This window comes from Haematobia irritans, chromosome 2 (assembly GCF_050003625.1).
Source record: "Haematobia irritans isolate KBUSLIRL chromosome 2, ASM5000362v1, whole genome shotgun sequence".
NCBI classification, from domain to species: Eukaryota; Metazoa; Arthropoda; class Insecta; order Diptera; family Muscidae; genus Haematobia; species Haematobia irritans.
The window spans coordinates 223,557,524-223,565,431 of NC_134398.1; positions in this window are offsets into that span (position 1 = coordinate 223,557,524).

Sequence of the window (7,908 nt, forward strand, 5' to 3'; positions counted from 1 at the left end):
GACTCAGAATTTCACCACGACCCAGAATATATACATATACTTTATGGGGTCTTAGAGAAATATTTCGATGTGTTACAAACGGAATAACCAAGTTAATATACCCCCATCCTATGGTGGAGGGTATAAAAATGGTGATGTATTTCTACCATTTATTAGCATTGTTCTCTTATTGACTCCTCCTTCGATAGTCTCTCCAAAATGCTTTTGTATGGAATCTTAAAAAAAAATGTACCAGAAATGAAATGTTTGCTGGTACATATTGTCTATAAAAACCTTGTTTACACACCCGCATTGTATCAATTGCATTGAAATATATCAATTTCATTTGCAGAGAATTTAAAAAAGAATTTTAAGGAATTTATTTTTCAATTGAATTCATTCTACAAAATAACCCAAAAGAGTAATCGCATTGCATCGTCATGACTTTGGAGAAGTGAATGAAAGACAAATGTCATATAAGCAACTGAAATCGTAATAACTTTTGTTGTTTTTGTTCGAAAAGCTTTTGTTCAATTGTTGGAGAACATACCATACTGGCATTTTGGGAAATGAGAAATGTTTTTCTTCATGAAAAAATAAAACTGTTTTGTTGATCTACTATTGTTCATATTGGAATATTGTCCAGCTGCAATGTAAGAAGATAAAAAAATGTTTTCGTTTTTTTTTTTTTTTGTGGAGAAATTTCAATTCTTTTCCATGAATAAAATGTCAATCTTCAGAAAACATTTTTAAAACGATTGTGTTTAAATTCTCTCTGTGGGAGATTGATTTAATGTGTGTGGTTTTCTTTGTGCACATTTAATCTGTTGATATGCAGATTTTTGGCATTAATAGCAATCAATCAATGCGAATTTATTATAAAGACTGCAATTGCATACAAATTCAAAATGTGGACTTTTTCGAAAAGGGATGTGTATTCGGAAATGAAATGGCGATTTTTTGACATTTCCACTTTTTGAAAAATGTTAAAAGGCGACTACAGGTGGTCGAAAATTTCTTTTCGTATTTCGTCCATCAATACCCCACCAATAAAAGCGTCGTCAAAAAAGTAGTGAAGTAGTGTTCTTTTTGGATCCGGAAGTGGTGCAAAATTGGCGCAAAAGCGATGAATTTAACATGATGTTCACCATTTCAACAGTTGTTGCACTCAATTTGCATCACTTTTTAAGGTGTGATCCGAATTCAGTGTTTTGGATGTGAATTAAAAATATATGTGATATTTTGCCAAATTAATTGCTTTTATAATTTTTTTATTTTTATGATTTAATGCATTCTAACGCATGTCTGGAACGTTTCACCTCACATATGTTCAATAATTCATAATTTTTATACCCTGCGCCACACTGTGGAACAGGGTATTATAAGTTAGTGCATATGTTTGTAACACCCAGAAGGAGACGAGATAGACACATTGTGTCTTTGGCTGTAATGCTCAAGGTGGGTCCCTGAGTCGATATAACCATGTCCGTCTATCCGTCTGTCCGTCCGTCCGTCCGTCCGTCCGTCTGTCTGTGAACACATTTTTGTGATCGAAGTCTAGGTCGCAATTTACGTCCAATCGCCTTCATATTTGGCACATGTTCCTAATTTGGGTCAGAATGGAACCCTATTGATTTTGGAAGAAATCGGTTCAGATTTAGATATAGCTCCCATATATATCTTTCGCCCGATATGCACTAATATGGACCCAGCAGCCAGAGTTTTATACCGATTTGCTTGAAATTTTGTACAAACATAACACTTAGTCGTATAGTCAAGTGTGCAAAATTTGATTGAAATCGGTTCAGATTTAGATATAGCTCCCATATATATCTTTCGCCCGATATGGGCTTATGTGGGCTCAGAAGCCAGATTTTTGGCCGAACTTGGTTGAAATTTTGCACTAGGAGTACAATTAGTAGTATAGTCAAGTGTGCAAAATTTTATTGAAATGGGTTCAGATTTAGATATAGCTCCCATATATATATCTTTCGCCCGATATGGACTAATATGGTCCTAAAAGCCAGAGTTTTGGCCCAATTTGGTTGAAATTTTGCACAGGGAGTAGAATTAGCATTGTAGCTATGCGTGCCAAATTTGGTTCAAATCGGTTCAGATTTAGATATAGCTCCCATATATATGTTTTTCTGATTTCGACAAAAATGGTCAAAATACCAACATTTTCCTTATAAAATCGCCTCTGCTTAGTCGAAAAGTTGTAAAAATGACACTAATTTTCCTAAACTTCTAATACATATATATCGAGCGATAAATCATAAATAAACTTTTGCGAAGTTTCCTTAAAATTGCTTCAGATTTAAATGTTTCCCATATTTTTTTTTTACTAACATTGTGTTCCACCCTAGTGCATTAGCCAACTTAAATTTTGACTCTATAGATTTTGTAGAAGTCTATCAAATTCTGTCCAGATCGAGTGATGTATGTATTTGGGACAAACCTTTATATATAGCCCCCTACACATTTGACGGATGTGATATGGTATCGAAAATTTAGATCTACAAAGTGGTGCAGGGTATAATATAGTCGGCCCGCCCGACTTTAGACTTTCCTTACTTGTTTTTTTTTTATTTTAAGGTATCTGTTATAATTTCGATTTTTAAAATGGCATTTATTTTTAGGTGAGTAGCTTTGTTTATATATCGCAAAAAGCGAATAAAAATTTGAAAATTAAAATCTGCATCCAAATTTCATTTTTTTTTTTGTATGTTGGATTAGATTTAAACCAACATAGCTGCCTAAAAATGTATTTAATTTTTTTTTTTGAGTGTACTTGAAAGTCGGTGTCCAATTATGATTTTACTTTACCCAAAAACATGACCCATTAATTTATCCAAAATGTCATTTTGGTGAATAAAACGGATGCTTTCTTTCAAATTTCTAAGACAAATGATCATCAATTGGCTACTTTATGAAAAAAACTCTGAAATTGCTTTGAGTGATTAATGATTGCATTGGATTCACACCTATTCCATATAAGCCTTCGTCATTCCGTATCCCATCAAAATTTGCACCTGATGTAATGGGAGTAATGACAAAATAGCAAAAAAGAAAACTCCACCAAAATTGTTACAAATAAATAACATCATGAAATGCCAAACTAGGCGGATTCCCATAGAAAAAGGAGGACGATATGAAAAAAAACTCTTGGGGATATGGGACCTAAAAAAAGAAACACAAAAAAACAACAATTGCCTTTTCATTGTTGCTCTTGCTTATATGGTGGGTGTTTATCAAGTGGCCAGTCAATGGATGAGATTCATTACATTTTGGCCTCTTTTTTTTGGGGGCAGGGCGGCTCAAAGCATCAGGTGAATGAGATTTATTCATTTTGATAAAGTTCACATTTATTACAATTACGTTGCAGATAAATTCAACTAAAAAAGACCATAAATTAAGCTGAGATATTTTATTGGGCATTGTGTAATTGTTCATGAAGATAAGGGCTGAGGGACAGGAAGGACTATTGAAGGAAATGACTTTTGTCTTAGTTTCTTTTGGCTTGCAGAGATTGTGATTTTTCAAAGAGCATTCAAAGATCTATAAAAAAAAGTTCACGAAATGGTGTTTGTTTTTTTATTTTTCAGAAATTTTGAAAAAAAAAAACAAGTAAGGAAAGTCTAAAGTCGGGCGGGGCCGACTATATTATACCCTGCACCACTTTGTAGATCTAAATTTTCGATACCATATCACATCCGTCAAATGTGTAGGGGGCTATATATAAAGGTTTGTCCCAAATGCATACATCACTCGATCTGGACAGAATTTGATAGACTTCTACTAAATCTATAGAGTCAAAATTTAAATCGGCTAATGCACTAGGGTGGAACACAATGTTAGTAAAAAAAAATATGGGAAACATTTAAATCTGAAGCAATTTTAAGGCAACTTCGCAAAAGTTTATTTATGATTTATCGCTCGATATATATGTATTAAAAGTTTAGGAAAATTGGAGCCATTTTTATAACTTTTCGACTAAGCAGTGGCGATTTTACAAGGAAAATGTTGGTATTTTGACCATTTTCGTCGAAATCAGAAAAACATATATATGGAAGCTATATCTAAATCTCAACCGATTTCAACCAAATTTGGCACGCACAGCCACAATGCTAATTCTACTGCCTGTGCAAAATTTCAACTAAATCGGAGCAAAAAATTGGCCTCTGTGGCCATATGAGTGTAAATCGGGCGAAGGATATATATGGGAGCTATATCTAAATCTGAACCGATTTCAATAAAATTTGGCACACTTGACTACACTACTAATTGTACTCCTAGTGCAAAATTTCAAACAAATTGGGGTAAAACTCTGGCTTCTGGGACCGTATTAGTCCATATCGGGCGAAAGATATATATGGGAGCTATATCTAAATCTGAACCGATTTCAATAAAATTTGCCACACTTGACTATACTACTAATTGTACTCCTAGTGCAAAATTTTAAGCAAATTAGGGTAAAACTCTGGCTTCTGGGGCCATATAAGTCCATATTGGGCGAAATATATATATGGGAGCTATATCTAAATCTGAACCGATTTCTTCTAAAACCAATAGGGCTCTATTCTGCGCCAAAGCACATACTTGTGCTAAATTTGAAGTTGATTGGAGTAAAACTGCGACCTAGACTTTGATTACAAAAATGTGTTCACGGACAGACGGACATGGCTATATCGACTCAGGAGCCCACCCTGAGCATTTTTGCCAAAGACACCATTTGTCTATCTCGTCTCCTTCTGGGTGTTGCAAACATATGCACTAACTTATAATACCCTGTTCCACAGTTTGGCGAAGGGTATAATAAAGATCAAACTAATATAATTATATATATGAGGTCTATATATAATTATAGACCTATATTGACAAATTTTGACATGGTTGTTAGCGGCCATATACTAGCAAAATGTACCAAATTTCACACGAATCGGATGCACTTTGCCCCTCCAAGAGGCTCCGGAGGTCAAATATGGGGATCGGTTTATATGGGGGCTATATATAATAATGAACCTATATGGACTAGTTTATGCATGTTTATTAGAGACCATAGACTTACACTGCGTACCAAATTTCAACCGGATCGGATGAATTTTGCTCCTCCAAGAGGCTTCGGAGTTCAAATCTGGGGATCGGTTTATATGGGGGCTATGCATAATTATGGACCGATATGGACCAATTTTTGCATTGTTGTTAGAGACCATATAGTAACACCTCATACCAAATTTTGACCGGATCAGACGAATGTTGACCCTCCAAGAGGCTCCGGAGTTCCAATCTGGGGATCAGTTTATATGGGGGCTATATATAATTATGGACCAATTTTTGCATGGTTATTAGAGACCACATACTAACATCACGTACCAAATTTCAACCAGATCGGATGAAATTTGCTTCTCCAAGAGGCTCCGGAGTTCCAATATTGGGAATCGGTTTATATGGGGGCTATATATAATTATGGACCGATATGGATAAATTTTTGCATGGTTGTTAGAGACCATATACTAACCAGGGTTGGCCTGTCACAAACTGTGACTTTTGCGACATACGTTTGCGACGGTATAATACGTATGTCGCAAAAGTCGTAAACCTACTGTAGAAAACCAAATTTTGAATAGAAGAAATCCTGAACATTTTTTAATTTAGTTTGACAGCATTTGCTGTGAGTTTCTGCAGAAATTTGTGAAAGTTTTCCCATGGTCAAGACTGAACTTAAAGCTAAGAAAGGACGAGAAAATCCACGGTTACCCTGTACTCGTGCAAAAGGCAATAGGGAAAATGTGGGGACTAAAACCGAAAATTGTGAACATTCCTAAGAATTGAAACTTCTTCGCACCTACCATCGTCTTGGATATCATCGAATTCGCTGCCTAGCCGACGCGACTAAAGTATTTTCAGTTTGCGACTTTTGTTACTTTTTCTACATTTACGACGCGTGTGTGACGTTTACGACGTTTACAACTTTGCGACAGTCGCAAACCTAAAAAAGTTTGATACAGACCATCTCTGATACTAAGACCACATGCCAAATTATAACCGGATCAGATGCATTTTGCCCCTCCAAAAGGCTCCGGAGGTCAAATCTGGGGATCGGTTTATATGGAGGCTATATATAATTATGGACCGATAGATACATTTTTGCATGGTTATTAGACACCATATACTTACACCGCGTACCAAACCTTCAACCGGATCGGATGAATTTTGGTCCTCCAACAGGCTCCGGAGTTCACATCTGGGGGTCGGTTTATATGGGGGCTATATATAATTATAGACTGATGTGGAGCAATTTTTGCATGTTTGTTAGAGACCATATGCTAACACTACGTACCAGATTTTAACCAGATGAGATGAAATTTTCTCTTCCAAGAGGATCCGGAGTTAAAATCTGGAGTTCGTTTATAAGGGGGCTATACCATCCGACCTATATCAATAACATGTACTTGTGCCAAGTTTCGCCTCGATAGCTTGTTTCGTTCGGAAGTTAGCGTGACTTAAACAGACGGACGGACGTGGCTAGATCGACTCAGAATTTCACCACGACCCAGAATATATAAAATTTATGGGGACTTAGAGCAATACCACATTGGTGAACTTCTCTCTTATCACTGAGTGCTGCCCGATTCCATGTTAAGCTCAATGACAAGGGACCTCCTTTTTATAGCCGAGTCCGAACGGCGTTACACATTGCAGTGAAACCACTTAGAGAAGCTTTGAAACCCTGAGAAATGTCACCAGCATTACTGAGGTGGGATAATCCACCGCTGAAAAACTTTTTGGTGTTCGGTCGAAGCAGGAATCGAACCCACGACCTTGTGTATGCAAGGCGGGCATGCTAACTATTGCACCACGGTGGCTCCCGTGAGAAGAGAGAAGTTCACCAATGTGGTATCACAATGGACTGAATAGTCTAAGTGAGCCTGATACATCGGGCTGCCACCTAACCTAGCCTAACCTTAGAGCAATATTTCCCCATCCTATGGTGGAGGGTATAAGAACGCAAAAAAACGTATAAAATATTTTCTCAATTAAAAAAATTAGTAAAAAACTTAAAACCATAGATGCAAAATCCTCAAAATAGGTTCTAGCCTATCCCAGCAAAAAAAGTGTCCCCAAAAAAGTAATGAAAATGTTTTTTTATTGGATCAGGAAGTGGTGCAAAATTGAGGCAGAAGCGATGAATTTAACATGGGCTTGTCATAGAATGGAAGTCCTCCATTTCAACAGCTGTTGCACTGAATTTGCATCACTTCTTTAGGTGTGATCCGAATTCAATGTTTTGTATGTAAATTAAAAAATTCTGTGAAATTTTGTCAAATAAATAATTTTTATAATTTTTAAATGGATTCTGACGCTTGTCGAAAACGTTTGATCTCAAATATTTTCAAAAATTCACAATTTTTTCAGATTGGATTTGGCATTTTTTTCGACAAAATTTAAATGATTTGTACCATTTTATGAATTCTTAATCTGTTTTTAACCTATCTAAAACAAAAAAAGTTTATATTATCCTTTAAAAGTATGAAAAAAACAAGTTATAAAAAATTGAATTAAAAGAACTTCCTGAAAAGTTAAAATAAAGAACACCATTGGGAGTGCATATTCTCGAAGTGCTTTTAAAGTTGTGCCTTTGGAAGAACTTCGAAATTTTGTTGATGGGATATTTTAAAATCTGTTATTTTGAATACAAAGATTCAATTGCTCAATTAATTTAAAGATTATTTCTTTAAATTAAAAATATTTTTCTTTACTTTAAGGAAAATTTGCCTTACAACAAAGACATACGACTTTTAAGTAGGGCCGCTAATTTTAAAATTTTTTGTCCTAAATTTCATGAAACAAATTTTTGATGCAAAAACTAAAATCGTACTTTTAACTAAAATTTTATAATTTTAATGAAATTTGTCCTTAGTATTGTGT